Raw genomic sequence first — 16,688 nt, forward strand, 5'->3', positions numbered from 1 at the left:
ACACCACCATCCTTCCTGTCACTTAGGCCCATAACCTGGGTGTCATCTTTAACTCAGATCTCTCTCTAGGTCCTCACATCCAGGCTATGTCTAAATCTTGCATATTATTTCTGCATAACATATTTAAGATAAGGTCTTTCCTATCCATTCACACAGCTAAAACTCATCTAGGCTCTCATCATCTCAGATCTCAATTACTGCAATATCATTTTCTCTGGCCTTAACAAATTAAATCTTTTCCCACTCATATCCATTCAGAATGCTGCTGCAAAGATCATTCTCCTGGTCTCTCGTTTTGATAATGTTACTCCTCTTTCCATCCCTCCATTGGGTCTCCTTTCTTTATCCCATCAAACATAAGTTGCTTGTCTTCACTTTCAAGGTTCTACATAGGCTATACCCACCCTACTTATCTCTCAAATTAAAATGTTAACTCCTGCTTCCAATTGGCCCAAGATGCCAGCCTCCATTGCCCACTTGTTAAATTTTCAAGAATGCACCTTTGTGCTTTCTCCCATGCTGCCCCTCATTCTTGGGAGGAAATATCCTGTGCTGTGATTCCAACAAAGAGTTTGAGAATAGTTAGGCTGCTGGTGCATTGATACCACTGCCTATCATACTGATTATTATTATTCCTTGTTCCTTGTACCCCTTTCTGTCTCTATCCATCTGTCTGTCTGTGTCCATCCATTGCTTCTTGTGTTATATGAAGATTATAAACTCTTTGGGGCAGGGACTGTCTTTCTCTTCTGTGTTTGTACAGTGTCTAGCTCAGCAGGGTGTTGGTCCTTGACTAAGGCATGGAAGTGCTATAGTAATATAATAAAATGATAATAATAGTGTCCCAAAGAATATTTGTATCACTCATTTTGTTTGATCTGTATAATTCAATCATGGCTTTGCCACTCATTAATAATGCACCTATCCTAAACTCATGCCAGTTAAAAAATTTATGCCATACCACCTTGTAATCCTCTCTCTCTCTCTCTCTCTCTGTATGTGTGTGTGTGTCTTTGTATCTGAAGACCAGTTTTGTCTAATTCAATTTAAAGAGAAATGGGAACATATAAAGGATAAGATTCACAAGGCTGCTATGTGACTAGGCTGACACATGGCAAATTAATTTTAATGTTGAGTAGAGAAACTGATGCATATGCATTGCAAAAATAAAAAGGAAGCACATAATAAATCAGATTGGACCAAATCTGAAGGACTTTGAAAAAGAATACTTTGGTAATTATGAACCCCTCTATAAATATAATGGACAATGTGGAAAAGCAATTTCCAATTTGTCAGACTGTATGTGTAAATCCTAGCACCCACAGGCAATAAATCTGAGGAAATTACATGAGCATGGAGTTGTGTGGTTATGTCTCATTCTAAATAGTCTGTTATGTTTTGGTTTAAATAGTTAATGAAAATAGAATTTGTATAATTTAAAAGGGCTCAGAAAGGCAAAAATATGGCAGACATATGTGTTACATGTAAAAGCCTTAATTAAAAAGTTAGTATTATGGAATGTCATAAAAGGTTGACAATGTTAGGTATAAAATATGTTTCCTGTAAACAAAAGGAGAATGCATATACTTCAATGAAATCAAAGGATGAAGGTTAAAGTACTAAAAGCTATACAAAAATGCTAAAATGTAGATTTATTTTCTGAAATTGGAGAGTTGGGAAGCAATTTTGCTGCAGTACTGGAACATTAAATTGTACTAGAAAACATAATGTCAACCCAAGCTACTACAATATTTTCAGTTCAGCACAGATGGTGGTAAAGCACTCACTGATTTAGAGAAAAACAAATTCACAACAAAATACAGGAAGCACTTGTATATGAATAATAAAGGTTTAAACAGGGTTCCTAGAAAACTGAGATAAAAATGCATAGATTGAATGGAAAATAAAGTATTCTACTTCAAATATGAAAAGATTTAAGCAACTGTCTCTACTTTATAGTCCCAAACTTTCTTAAATGTTTGACTTTTGAACAGGTAATTGTATTTCTTAAATATAAAGACTTCCAAATAGTTTGTAAAATGTTTCTTGATGGAGGAAACAGTTCTGGACATTGTAGGAAAGGCAAACATGAATTAAAAAAATGGTAAATGTTTTTGAAGTGCTTGGCTATTTTGCTCAGAAGCAAAAAATCTACTAATAAATTTAACAATTCTTTGCTATCTGACACTAAACAAATATCAGATTTTAGTGTTTTATCCACTACTAACTCAAAAGGGGGGGGGGGGGAAACTTTTGAATTCACGCTAACTTCTTGTACCCAGAATTGTGAGATTGTCCAAATTCTTAGAGTGGATTGTGAATGACACTTTGTGTTAAACATATTCACAATACTTTGAAAAATTACTCTGATCAATTATAGCACTTGAATATTAAATAAATCTTTTATGGAATGTTGTGAAATAATTTCTGCTTTTTCATTTCTTCTTGCTTATGAAGGTATTTATGATGTGGATCAAATCATTTTTCCTTTATAGTTCTTCCTGGGATGTCAGCTGACCAGCTGTGAAAGTGAACCTGGAACTATCTATTTTCTGAAGCTTTGGGGAAAAGTATTGGAGACTATGCCATTAATTGCTTATGTCAGGCATAATACAGTATGTTCAGAATGACCAAAAGCAAATTGTCAAAAAACTATTGAATAAAAGGAACATTTTAGTGTGTTCTATAACCCAGGTAGATTAGGGAAGTATGAAAAACACAATGTAAATACATTTGTCAAAAACTGGCACAAATGGAAAAGTAAGAAATTTGCTAGTCCTTTGTTGATTCATAACACTACACAGGGTTTTGACATAGACTTTTCTGCTTTTAAATTGAACTGTAACATTCCTATATATCCTATGTTTAGAGAAATGTCTAAATGGCCACATTGAATGCAGCTGAGCTAGAAGAACCCCCTCTGTAAAAACCCACAGGAAGAAGTCAAGTACAAGGAACATTTCATCCTGTTCCCCTTGCCAAATTTTCCACAGATTGTTCTATCAGGAAACACGGATTGTCCAAAGACACCCAGCCCCATAGAATGGATGCCTGTCTAGATGCTGGGACAATAAGTTGTCTCTATTCCCCCTGAAGGCAACTCCCAGTCATTGTGGTTTCCAGTAAGTATGGCTTCCTCTACCGACCACGTCCCGCAGGGAGTCCCTCCATAAAGGAGGTTTTCATAATGTCCAGGGTTTCCTCTCAGAAGATAATAAAGCCCCAGGATGAAATTAGTGGGGAAATACTATGTATATTCCTGATCCATCACCATCCTACTTCCTCCTCACACAGAGAGAGGACCTCAGTCAATTTTGAGAGAAGAGGGAATGGTGCTTCAAAAACAGCTGATTCCTCCCATTCTTTGTGGGAAGGAACAGATCCCACAGGGGCACTGTTCTCGCTGACTATCAGTTGAACACAACAGTATGAAAACTGACTGTGGCTATAGTATCAGAGGGATAGCCATATTAGTCTGGATCTGTAAAAAGCAACAGAGAGTCCTGTGGCACCTTTAAGACTAACAGATATATTGGAGCATAAGCTTTCCTGGGTGAATACCCACTTCGTCAGACGCATGTAATGGCCATGTGGCTGTAGTATTAGATAAAGCATCTAGACATCATAAATTCAAAATAGAGATCAACTTTAGTAATTATGCTATTTAGACTAAAATACATCAGTAGTGACTATTAAAATTTATTTTTACAGCTTTATAAAATAGGAATTTTCACTTTCAGCTAAGAGACTAAAATGTCTATTCATATTTTCTAAGGTATTTAAAAGCACCTGAGTGTGGTTGTAAATATATACATATAAATACAAATAACCAAAATTAATGTGTTTTCAGTGTGCCATAGGCACAATCATTTTAGATAGACTGCTCCCCTGAATTGTAAACACTCCTGTCTATGACCTCTTCAGTATGATTGCAAGACTCATGCATTCTCAATCCTGGTTCCATTCAAATTATTTTTATGAGGTTATTCCTATATAATTGGCATTTCTTTGTGTGTGTATTGTGTATGTGTGTGTGTATGTGTGTGTAAAGAAGGGAGCACAAGCAGTTGGCAGCAATAAAGTAAAATTAGGCTTCCTTTGCATTCCCAAAGTCCTCCAATGGAATGAAGTCAGAGCTGCAGGGGCGAGGGGGGAGGATATCAGAAAGAGAAACTTGTAGAGGCTAGGGCAAATCTCTCTCTCCATGACTCACAAGAAAACAATCATATTCATAGTTTAGTAAACTTTAAGGCCAGAAAGGACCATTGGATTATCTAGTTTGACCTCCTATGTGTCACGCACCATTACATTTCACCCAATTAAACCTATAGTAAACCCAATAATTTGTGCTTGACTTGTCCACTGTGATGCCTAAATTCTTCTTATATATATCCTGCTTTCCAGGTTATGTCCCCCATTCTGTAGTTTTGGCCTGTATTCTTAGATGTATAACTTTGTATTCGACTATATTAAAACTAGGGCTGTCAAGCGACTAAAAAATTAAACACAATCATGAGATTAAAAAAATTTATCACAATTAATTGCAGTTTTAATTGCACTGTTAAACAATAATAGAATATCATTTCTTTAAATATTTTGGATGTTTTATACATTTTCAAATATATTGATTACATTTACAAAACACAATACCAAGTGTACAGTGCTGATTTTATATTCTTTTTTATTACAAATATTTGCACTGTTAAAAAAAAAACTGAGGAAAGTATTTCAAGTCACACGAAACAAGGATCATCCAATGAAATTAGTAGGCAGCAGGTTTAAAGCAAACAAAAGAAAATACTTCACACAATTCACAGTCAGCCACTGGAATTTTGTGAAGGTTAAAAGTATAACTGTGTTCCAAAAAAGAATTAGATAAGTTCACTGGGGACAGGTCTATCAATGGCTGTTAGATAACATGGTCAGAGACATAACCCCATACTATGGGTGACCCTAAATCTCTGACTGCTAGAAGCTGGGACTAGATGACAGGGGATGGATCATTTGATAAATTTTGATAAATTGTCCTATTCTCTTCATTCCTTCTGATATACCTGACACTGGCCACAGTTGGAAGACAGGATACTGGGTGAAATGAACCAATGGTCTGATCCAATATGGCCATTCTATGTTCACCTTTACCGCCATATGAAGGCCTGGCATCTGGCAGTGGATATCCACTTTGCATTAAGAGCCTATGCTATGCCTGGTTTCTCACAGGATCCTACTGTAATATTGCACAGTGGTGCCAATGCCCATTCCTCTTGAGGGATGCATGAATGTATTGTGGGCTTCACTGTTTGTACTAGAATGGGAATCTTTACATTTTTTCTCCAAGGGAAAATGCCACAGCTGGCTACTGTGCAGGTCAGAAGATGAAGTAACTGTTCTGCCTCAGATGACCCAATGCCTGATTTTGTACCAATGAAGTCAATGGATATTTTGCCATTAATTTAAATGAGAGTAAGATCAGGGGCTCAATATGCAAACTGCTGGTTAAAGAATATAAAGTAGGAGGACTTTAGTTGGGACATTCCTACTCTCAGCCCAAGACAAGCTCGATCTCTACACACAGGTTTAGATATTGTTTCGTAAATGTGGAATTTTGCCTTCAGACCAGAACAGGGAATATATAAAATATTTCATCACATCTTAGGTGGAACACTTTAACTCCCAGCTTATTTATACAGTTAATATATTTCGGCTGAAAATGTACAAGGGTGGGGGGGGGTCTTACCAAAAATGCTTTAGGACACTCTCAAAAATGTTTCAAGCATCAATCACCATAAAGTTTTCTTGTGGGGAGAAGTATTTGTTTTGAAGGGCTTTTTTTGTTTCTTTATTTATTGGTTACTGTACTGCAGTGTGTACTAGATTGTTGATTTACATTTCTAAGAAGTACTGTAATAAGTAGAATATTGATTAGGAAACCTCTATTAGAATATTAATTAGTGTATTAATCCATGAACTATTTGAATAGCTGCTACATTAAAAATAATATTTGTACATAGGAAATAAACATGAATAAATTATATTTGAAAACAACTTCACTAAATGACATATTTTTTATCTGTCATTAAATTAAGAATCACTTTCCTTTGGTTACCGCAGGTAACTCATGTTACAGCAGGAATGACACAAGTGAAATTTTAAATTAATTGAGGTTATATTAAAACATAATATTATTTAATTGTTTAAACAATAAAAAGACACAGTACCATGGAGGGTAAAATTTGTCTTCTACTTGAGGGAATATAATTTCTCAGAGAAAGACATCACAAATTTTCTACGCTAGTGACACAGTTAACAAGTAAGACATGAATCTTAGGGAGACTGAGAGAAAAATGTTTTTAATGATATCCAACTTGCTCACATACAATATCTCCTATAAGTAAATCCTGTTTCTATGTCTTCAAAGGGAACACTTGGACTCCTTATTCTTTACACTACATCATCAACCAACATTATTTTGGAAGTTTACCTGTTAAGCTATAATAGCTTAACAGGTAAACTTCCAAAATAATGTTGGGACAAAGGAGGAAATTATTACTGTGAAGACAAATTCTTATATGAAAAACACAGATGTAAAACTAGAGTAACTCCATTCACATCTGATTCAATCAGAATCTGCTCCCCAATGTTTTACTTTAACTAATGAGGAATTATAGGATTTTTAATTCATATATTAAGCAAATATTAACATTTTAAGAATTTAATCTTTAGTTCAGATAAAATAGGAATCTTTCAAATCTGCCAAAAATTGAAAAGACCCCATAACAGAATATTTTTTGAGCTTCAAAAAATTTTGGTTAACTTTTTTTTCTACTTCTTACTTCTCTGTACTAGACATATTAGATGAACCATGTATAGTTAAGTCCCAAGCAGACTGCGAAGAGCTACAAAAGGATCTCACAAAACTGGGTGACTGGGCAATAAAATGGCAGATGAAATTCAATGTTGATAAATGTAAAGTAATGCACATTGGAAAACATAATCCCAACTATACATATAAAAAGATGGATCTACATTAGCTGTTACCACTCAAGAAAAAGATCTTGGAATCATTGCAGATAGTTCTCTGAAAACATCCACTCAATGTGCAGCAGCAGTCAAAAAAGTGAACAGAATGTTGGGAATCATTAAGAAAGGAATAGATATTAAGAAAGAAAATATCATGTTGCCTCTGTATAAATCCATGGTACGCCTACATCTTGAATACTGAATGCAGATGTGGTCGCCCCATCTCAAAAATATATATTAGAATTGAAAAAGGTTCAGAAAAGGGCAACAAAAATAATTAGGGGTATGGAATGCCTGCCATATGATGAGAAATGAATAAGACTGAGAATTTTCAGCTTGGAAAAAAGACAACTAAGGGGGTATATAATAGAGATCTATAAAATCATGACTAGTGTGGAGAAAATAAATAAGGAAGTATTATTTACTCCTCATAACCAAGAACTAGGGGTCACCAAATGAAATTAATAGGCAGCAGGTTTAAAACAAAGCAAGGAAGTACTTCTTCACACAATGGCCAGTCAACCTGTGGAACTCCTTGCCAGAGAATGTTGTGAAGGCTAAGACTATAACAGGGTTCAAAAAATAACTAGATAAATTCATGGAGGATAGGTCCATCAATGGCTATTAGCCAGGATGGACAGAGATGGTGTCCCTAGGGTCTGTTGAGCAGAAGCTGTATCACTATATGATTACCTGTTCTGTTCATTAACTCTGGGGCACCTGGCATTGGCCACTGTCAGAAGAGAGGATACTGGGCTAGATCGACCTTTGGTCTGACCCACTATGGCCGTTCTTATGTTTTTATATTCTTATACAATAATAATGGTGATAAGTTGTTGTTTTTTTTTACATGCCTGTGCACTTTTAGTTTCTGACTAGTAGGAGTATTAGATGTGTTCAAACACCTATTTTGATTCTTTATTCTTTATTCTTTATAATGTTTATAAATCAAACATTTTTATTCTTACAGTATTCCTTTCCCAACCCAATAATCTCTCCAAAAAGCCAGCTCTCATAAAGCTTCCATTTTATAGACCTAAAAAGTATCACAGTACACATAAAGCATGGGACAAAATCAGCAAAAACTTCAGCAGATCATTCTTTATTTCACTGTAAAATGTTGAAGTTCATGCTAGCATATATACCTTTCTTTTGTTGGCATGTATTTTCTCTGTAATAAAATAAAAATAATAAAGAGAACTGTTAAACAGTTCAACTTCTGGGTGTTTATCTGAACTGAAACTTTTGAGGTGTGCTTGTCAAAATCTAGACTGTGCCCTTAATAACCTCAGACATACTGGAGGGGAGAACACATTATACATGTTCTGTTAAGGGACATGTAGGAAGCTGTAACTGTGCATTTCTTGGTTTTCTAATGTTTGAATTTATGGTTTTGAAATCCTATCTTCTAGAATGGTACAGAAAGTAGTTGTTGAACAATGTTGTACAACAGAACCTTAACTCCACCTTGACGTTTTTGGAAGTGAATTCTCTGTCAAGTTTTGACGTCACCACTGAGAATCAGGTAAGCTCTTATATTTGTACTGGGCATATTGGTGGATCTAGTTTTCTTTTTGTGGATGACATCTGAAATCTAAATTTCTTCTCCAGTCACACATTAGTATAAGGTCTCTAGTTTCTTAATACCTTATTTTCTTCCTATGAGGGTATTTATTTACATGGGCATCCAAATCAGGTCTCATAGGTTCCAGTCAGTTATATAAACATCTTCCTATTAGTAGTTCAACAAGAGTACATTTTGTGAAGTTAGGTACTCTTGTTCTGTAATATAGGAGAAAAGGGGTTATTTTCTGATTTTAAGACAGAAAATAAGAATTTTACATGCCAGGCTTCCCAGTTACATAGCAAGGGGAAATCAAATATACTTAATATCATTGACTTGCAATAAATTCTTGAATTATTGAGATGTAATCTGGGATCCTTAATCAAGTCATTTTTATAACAGCAAGAGTTGAAAAAACAAAGCAAAAAGCATTAATGATACTCTGCGTCAACTGAAGCCATACAGAAAACTTCTTTCGCCTGAGAAAAGGCCAACAAATCAATAGAAACACTCTGCAGTGTGCATAATGGCTACATCCAAGGATTTTCTAGTTCAGGACAATACCTCAGTTGTGCAAAATGCCAAGATTCACACTCTCTATGGACTCTTCAATATCCCTGTTTACCTCAAGCCACCAAGTTTGCTGTCTAGCTAAGGATGACCTATGAAACACAAAAGACACAGAACACAGAGCAGAACCTGTTCAGAGGTTACAGCTTAATTCAACATGGCCACTAAATTTCCACAAGGACAAAGCAGTCCTCTTTATTTTATTTAGTGGACCAAAATACTAGGTTTAGAAAATGCTTTTGGTACTAAGCATAGAGTATTATTCATAAGACATTCTTTGTCCTCTCTCCTCAGAATCCATGACTACAACAGCTTTTCAATAATAACTAAAAGCAACACTGGGCATAGCCATTTCAGCAGTCTGTACTAAGAACATTTTCCGTTCTAGACAATGTAACTCTCCAACCCAGACCTGTACAAAGAGTTGCCAATAGAGTCTCTTTCCTGGCTATGTACTGTACTTAGTCTATGTTAAGACTATATTATCTCTTAAGATGGGGTGTCCAGCCTGCAGCTGAAAGACCAAGTGAAGACTGCCATCATAAATATGGCTGCTGGCAATTAAAAAGCCCTTTTAAAGTTTGAATAACAGAATAGAGAGTTGTTTACAGTGTTGCAGAGAAATCATACCTCACCAATCTATTAGGGGAATTCTTTGTGGGTGTCAACAAGCATGTGGACAAGGATGATCCAGTGGATATAGTATATTTGGAGTTTCAGAAAGCCTTTGAAAAAGGTCCCTCACCAAATGCTCTTAAGCAAAATAAGCAGTCATGGGATAAGAGGGACGGTCCTCTTATGAATCAGTAACTGGTTGAAAGATTAGAAGCAAAGGGTAGAAATAAATGGTCTGTTTTCACAATAGAGAGTGATAAATAGCAGGAGCCCCCAGGGATCTGTACTGGGACCAACGTTGTTCAAAATATTCATAAATGATCTGGAAAAAGGGGTAAACTGTGAGGCGGTAAAGTTTGCAGATGATATAAAATTACTCAAAATAGTTAAGCCTAAATCAGACTGCCAAGAATTACAAAGGGATCTCACAAAACTGGGTGACTGGGCCACAGAGTAGAAGATGAAATTCAGTGTTTATAAATGCAAAGTAATGCACATTGGAAAACATAATTCCAACTATATATACAAAATGATTGAGTCTAAATTAGCTGTTACCACTCAAGAAAGAGATTATGGAGTCATCGTGGATAATTTGATTCAGAATTTTCAAAACAATAAACAGTTATTGAAAGGCTTACATACCCATTAGATTAGCAGCACACTGCTCATCAGATTAAAAATTAAACAATATATACCACTGCAACTGTCAACAAAGATATAACATCTTTGAATTCTACAATAATTCCACTTCATGCCATCAGTGTTGCAAGAAGGTGAGTATTCTTATATGAAACAAACAAAACCTAATTCAGAACAAAACAGAATTACCTGTTTATAAACTCATATACGTTTGTCTCTAGGTAGAATGACACTGAAAAGAATTACTGGTAATGTTAAGCACAATGACAGTCATATATATATATGTTAACTAAACTTCAGCAATTCCAAATCTAGCTAACTAAAGCAGAGTGACCATAGAAAGTTTTGTTGGCAACTCTTCTGTTGCTTTCTATCATTTTGTCCCACCTTGATGGCGATTTTAATGGCACTCTTATGAGCGAGATGCTGCATTTTTAGGAAACAGCTACAGCCTAAATAAGTCATGTCAATGCGGTACAAAAGGTAAAGTTTTTAAAATGCTTCAAAAGTAATCTATGCTTAAAATATCTTATACCACACCTACCAAGTGTCCTGAATTCTGTTGAATATCACTCCGAGGCAGGCTTTGGAGGCATGTCCCACCATCCTGCCAAGCTCCTGGACTACCTAAATCCTTTTCTCCTGCCTACATGAACACCTATGCTGCTGTCCTCCTGCAGAACTGACTGAGTACACATTCCTGCAGTCTACAAGGCTAGTTGAACAGTATAAAGCATGGCAGTGGTGGGCAGTATACATCTCCCTCCTCTTGCTCCTGCTGCACTGGCCTCAGTTCCACTGCAGTTCCATTAGCACCACTACAAATGGGGAAGAGATTGGAACAAAGTATGAAGAGTGAGGGGTCAGTGGAGGAAGAGAGGGAAAATGGGAGCTGACTGTGGAGAAACATAAAGAAGGGGGGAGATGAAGCAACAGAAGGAAACAGAAAAGACGGAAATGGAATGAGTTTGGAATGCAATAGACTGAGAGAAAAAAAGCGAGGATACAATTGGGGAAAAAGGATAACCACAATGATGTAAAGAGTAAAATCACACATTGTGTCCGTCATTGTGCGGTCTAGTCTTTCATTATTCCTTATTGCAATATTGCTTGGTAATACGGCCATGACAACGTAGCTTATTTTCTTTATTTAAACTGAATGTAGTAACACCTCCTGTTGCTACAGTTTCAAGCTCAAAAGAGTGAAAATCACCTCTGGTGCTTTTCTCAAATTTGGAGACATGAAGTCCAAGGGTAGTGAACACAGACTCAATCATAAGTACAAAATCTTATCTGTACTACAAGTTTTATTAAAGCAATAAGTAAAGTTACAATTATCCATGCATATATAACTCTACCAAAACCCATTCAAAGATATTCTAGGGTCTGATGATTTCAACAGACCATCATCAATAGAGGGATGGTGTCTGCTGAGGTTTCCAGTGGGGTCTTCCCACTTTACCCAACTAAAGAAACTCTTTTATATTGTTGTTCTGAACACATCTGACACCGTACACATTGGTTGCAGCCTTCTTTTCCTTATCTGTACTTCTATACTCCATAAATATTGGGGTGCCCCATTTTTCATAGATTGTTTCTTAGTTCCTCTTATTCTCATTAGCATCTATGCACATGTATCCTGTGGTCAGGGACAGGACATTCCATGATGTTACAATCAGGTGTCTCATGATCTTGGAAATACATTGTGATTTATTGCAATCTAATTTTCCATAACATTACCTTTGGCACATCTCTTTGCAACAATCTTGTGACCTTACTGGCATAGAGTTATTCCGAGGTCACCCACTCATGTCAAATGTTCTTAAGCCTATGGCCTACTATGGCTAAGCTAAAATCTTACAGTCCTCAGCCTGTAGGCCTTGCATTCCAGCCATGCTATACTTATATAGCTAACACACATTCATCACTCCAAACTACTTTTCAATCTTAAAAAGAAGAACAGGAGGACTTGTGGCACCTTAGAGACTAACAAATTTATTAGAGCATAATAAATTTGTTAGTCTCTAAGGTGCCACAAGTCCTCCTGTTCTTCTTTTTGCGGATACAGACTAACACGGCTGCTACTCTGAAACTTTTCAATCTTATACTTCTATGATCCTACAATTTAAATCTATTTAGCATACATTGATTATATATGAAATAGCATATGAGTTGACCTTAGCACCATATAACATGATAATAAATGGATGATAAAATGAACTAATTGGCTACAACAAACATTCCAGATTCCCTTTAGAACCTCAAAGCTTGTCAGAACAGACACTGTAGAACAGTGACTCAAAATATTACTGGCCAGTTGCTTTACTTTTGGTTACCAGTGTGGCAAATAAAAAGAGTAGCTGCTTATATAGATGATATCCTAATATATGGAAGAATAGAAGAAGAGCATCATAAAAGATTCCCTATTATATTGGAAACAATCAAGTATGCAGGTCTAAAGCTCAATATTATAGAAAAGCATTGTTATGTCAAAAACAACCAGATTTCTTGGGATACTAAATGAGCAAGGCATAAAGCCACATCCAGATAAAGTAAAAGCCATTAAGGAAGTGCAGTCTCCTGAAACCATTCCAGAACTGAAAAGAATCCTAAGTATGATTCACTGTCTAGGCAGATGTATACCCATCCTGTCAGTAATATTGCAACCTTTGAATGAACTCCTGAAAACTGAAATCATAGTACAAAACAAAAAGGAAATCAGCAGAATGTAACAATTCTTATCTAAAGCATCAGTATTTGAATGGTATCAGTGAGCCAACTATTGTAAGTAGAAATTCCAGTACCTACGGATTGGTGGAATAGAACAGCAAGGTCAGATATCTACTGCTCCAGGATATCAACTGATACCAAGACTTATTAAGATCAGATAAAGAAGTGCCTTCCTTCAGTAAAAGCCTTTGAAAAAATTGCCAAATGCTTGTCTTATGCAACCTAGCAATCTACTTATTGGTGGATTAGCACAGCCAGATCAAGTCCTCAGAATAATGACATAGTTATGGGCTCATTAAACAACAGAGCTGCATCTACTGATTTGTGGAAGAGGGTACCAGAGGCAGTTCCCCTCCTGATACTATGTAAAATAGTTCCACTACCTCCCCCAGGCAGAAAGGTCAGACTTAGGTCTGAAGTTTGTCTCTTAAATACTTCTTGAGACAGGCATCCTTCTCACATAGGAGGAATCACACCCTTTAAGGGTGCCTTGAGGTGCGCCAAGCCAGCACAATAATTCTGTTTGTTATACTAGTGTGGATTACTCTCCTTTAAATATTTGACTGATCACAAATTGTTTTTATTCCTGATAAAAAGCAAGACAGAGACTGTCCACCAGTGAGCTGTCAAGGACTACTTCTGCAGACAACAAGACATATTTGCTTGGCAAAGCTCTGCTAGCTGCTGATGTTCGATTTGGATGTGATTCAATAAAGTACAAACACTCCTCCCTGGTGACGTACTTCCATAATATATCTGCCTGCCCTATGTCTGCGGAGTTAAAAATGAAAATGCTTCTCTCCCTTCTTCTAAAACATGGTCTCTTCCAGCTGCTGCTCCTCCCCACTTAATGCTCCAAGGGTCTAGACAGGCTCCCGCTAGTGCTGGCAGCTCCTGGTTTGCTGTAGCCAGCAGAGCCATTAGTGGGAGGTGAAAGCAAATATTCCAGCACTTCCTCCTCCCTTTTCCTCACACTGAGGGGTAGTTTGGGGTGGGGAGAGCTAGGGAGTGTGAGGAGATAGAGAAGTGGAGGAAAAAGAGTAGAGCGAGCCTGGGAGGGCAGGGAAGGGGATATATATTTTTGCCCCAGCGACAGGGGTGTCATTTGCTATGGGACAGGATAGCTCCTCACCAGCCAGCACTGTGATGCCTCCCATGTGGGGTAGGCCAAGTCAGGTCTTCTAATTGCTGTGGTGTCAGCTCCCCCATCCCCCTGGCCACAGAGAAGATAACAGCAGGGGACTGGGCCAGATCCATGCCCAGGCCATTAGTGAGACATTCCCCATGGCCTGCTGTCCCCAATCCCCGGGATAGGACCCACTCAGTTCCTCCCTAATTCTGTGGGATGGGACTGGCTGTCAGTGCCCCATGAGCAGCCCCTACCCCAACATGGCAGACACAGCTTACCCCCCAGAATTGTTCTACCCAGGGGATCAGTAAGAGAGGCCAAGGAGGGAGGAACATTCTGGGCTGAGTGGGAGGGAAAGGTGAGGCCAGAGCATATTTGAGTATGAGAGAGCATGGAGCTGGGGTGGGCAGACCAGCAGGGAAAGCCAAGGGTGACACCATATGGGAGAAGAGAGGGGGCTGCAGTGGGTGAGCCCAGAATGAGCTGTTCAGGTCACGGAGGAGAAGCTGAACATGTTGGGTGGATAAGGATAAGAGATTTAGCCAGGGAGCGTGAAGTTCTATGTGGTCTGGGGTTTGAAGGGATCCGGCCTGTCTATGGGATTGGTTGGTAGGGGTGGTAGGCACAAGGGTGCCTGTGCTTGTGAGTAGACAGTGGAGGAGTCTGCATGTATTTGTGCATTGGCTTGATTTTGAGGGGAAGACTGTAGCATATGTGAGGGATTGGGGGATGGAAGGAAAAGTAGAGGGTACTGTGATATACAGTTGTAATAACTAACTCCATTTGAGCTTTTTAATTAATTAATTAATTTTAAAGGGATGGGCTAAAATGTGCTGTAGGGTCAGAAAATTGCTGAGGACACGCCTTAGATGCCTCTCTCCTAGTTTTGCCTTTTTTTTTTTTAATGTGGATCAAAATTCCCCCTTCTGGCCCCCTCAAGGTCCCTCTTCCCCCCCCCCCCCCCCCCCCCCCGTGGTTACACTGATTGGGACTGCGGCAGATAAGCTACAAATGATCAAATGATCAAAACCAGCCTTATCATTTTGTGGTGGGCCTGAGAAATATTTTTTTACATGTTCCCCTCTTCACTCTGTGATTATTCCAGTGTGCATAGGAGCAGATTTAGGATTTTAGAAAGATGATTTTTTGTGTCACTGCCAATTTTCTGGACTAACATCAGCCTCCTCTGCTGCAGAAGTGGAGCTCAGCTTTTTGTCAGTGTATAGTTGTCAACAGTTTGAAAAACAGGGACCACTTCTCCATTGAAGGGCTTGTGGGTTTCTAAGTGTTTTAGAAACCAGCTGGCCTTGTTTACCCAAAGCTCAGCAGCGCTGAGGTCGTACTCACTCCCAGTGATTTTCACTTGTGACACATTTTCTTGTTAGTCTGGCTATCCAGCAATAAAGCACATCAGCCAGATGCTGTCACTCAGGAGGTTTTTCTTTTCCTGGCTTGAGGGCCTTAGGTGGCTCCTGGGATGGAGCTGCTAGCTGGAGGGACTTGAGCAAAAACAAGCAGGAAGAGCAGTACACAAAAACATTCTTTATACATATAAAGCAGCATATTGGGGAAGTTGCATTACTTATTCCAATACATTACATTCTCTTCCTCAAATTTACTAACATACCTTTTAATTTATACCTCTTTACTCAGTATCATAAACAAATGTTGCTTTAGTCACATTAATTCACTATAAGTGCAATTTAAATTATTTAACTAACAAATAATCCTTAAAATGGATAGATGAATGTTTCTCACAGAAGAGTAGCAGTTGGTTGAAAAAGTCCTTGGATGATATTTCCTGAACTCTGTGGATACAGTTTCTTGACCCTATTGAACTGTGGTATCTGTAGTCAGCTAAGTCTCATTGGACACAATATTCCCTGATATCCATATTTTTATGTGTGGAAGAGAAGTAGTCTCTCTTACAAATATTATTTCATTCTCAAAACCTACGTTCCTAGTCTACAGAGTTTATATTTCTTCTCTTTTGTACCATGTTAAAGGAATTTTCTTTCCAGTTGGGGCCATTCATCTTGTGTTTTACTGGCTCCTTAGCAATTGTTTTGGGCATGTGTATGTTTTAAAATAATCTGTTATTGGAGAAAAGCCCTTTAAATGTGAAGAGGGGAATTCAGACTTTTGGCACACGTGATCTTCTGTGCCTCAGCTGACGGCTCTTAAAGAGTCATTGAAGAGTCATTATGTAGAAAAATAATGTAGTATTATTCTCCTCTACAAAACAGAATTTTCTATCTTTGGAATAAAAGGTAATCTGTTCTTAATTGTTTCTGGTATTAGTTTTTTTTTAATTCTGCAAGTAAAGCAGAATAAATCGTATATTATTTATTATTAGCTATTGTTCATTCTTGAATATATATTCAAGAAATAGCAGTGCCAAAAAAAAAAAAATCTAAAATC

The sequence above is a fragment of the Chrysemys picta genome, chromosome 2, assembly GCF_011386835.1.
Source record: "Chrysemys picta bellii isolate R12L10 chromosome 2, ASM1138683v2, whole genome shotgun sequence".
NCBI classification, from domain to species: Eukaryota; Metazoa; Chordata; order Testudines; family Emydidae; genus Chrysemys; species Chrysemys picta.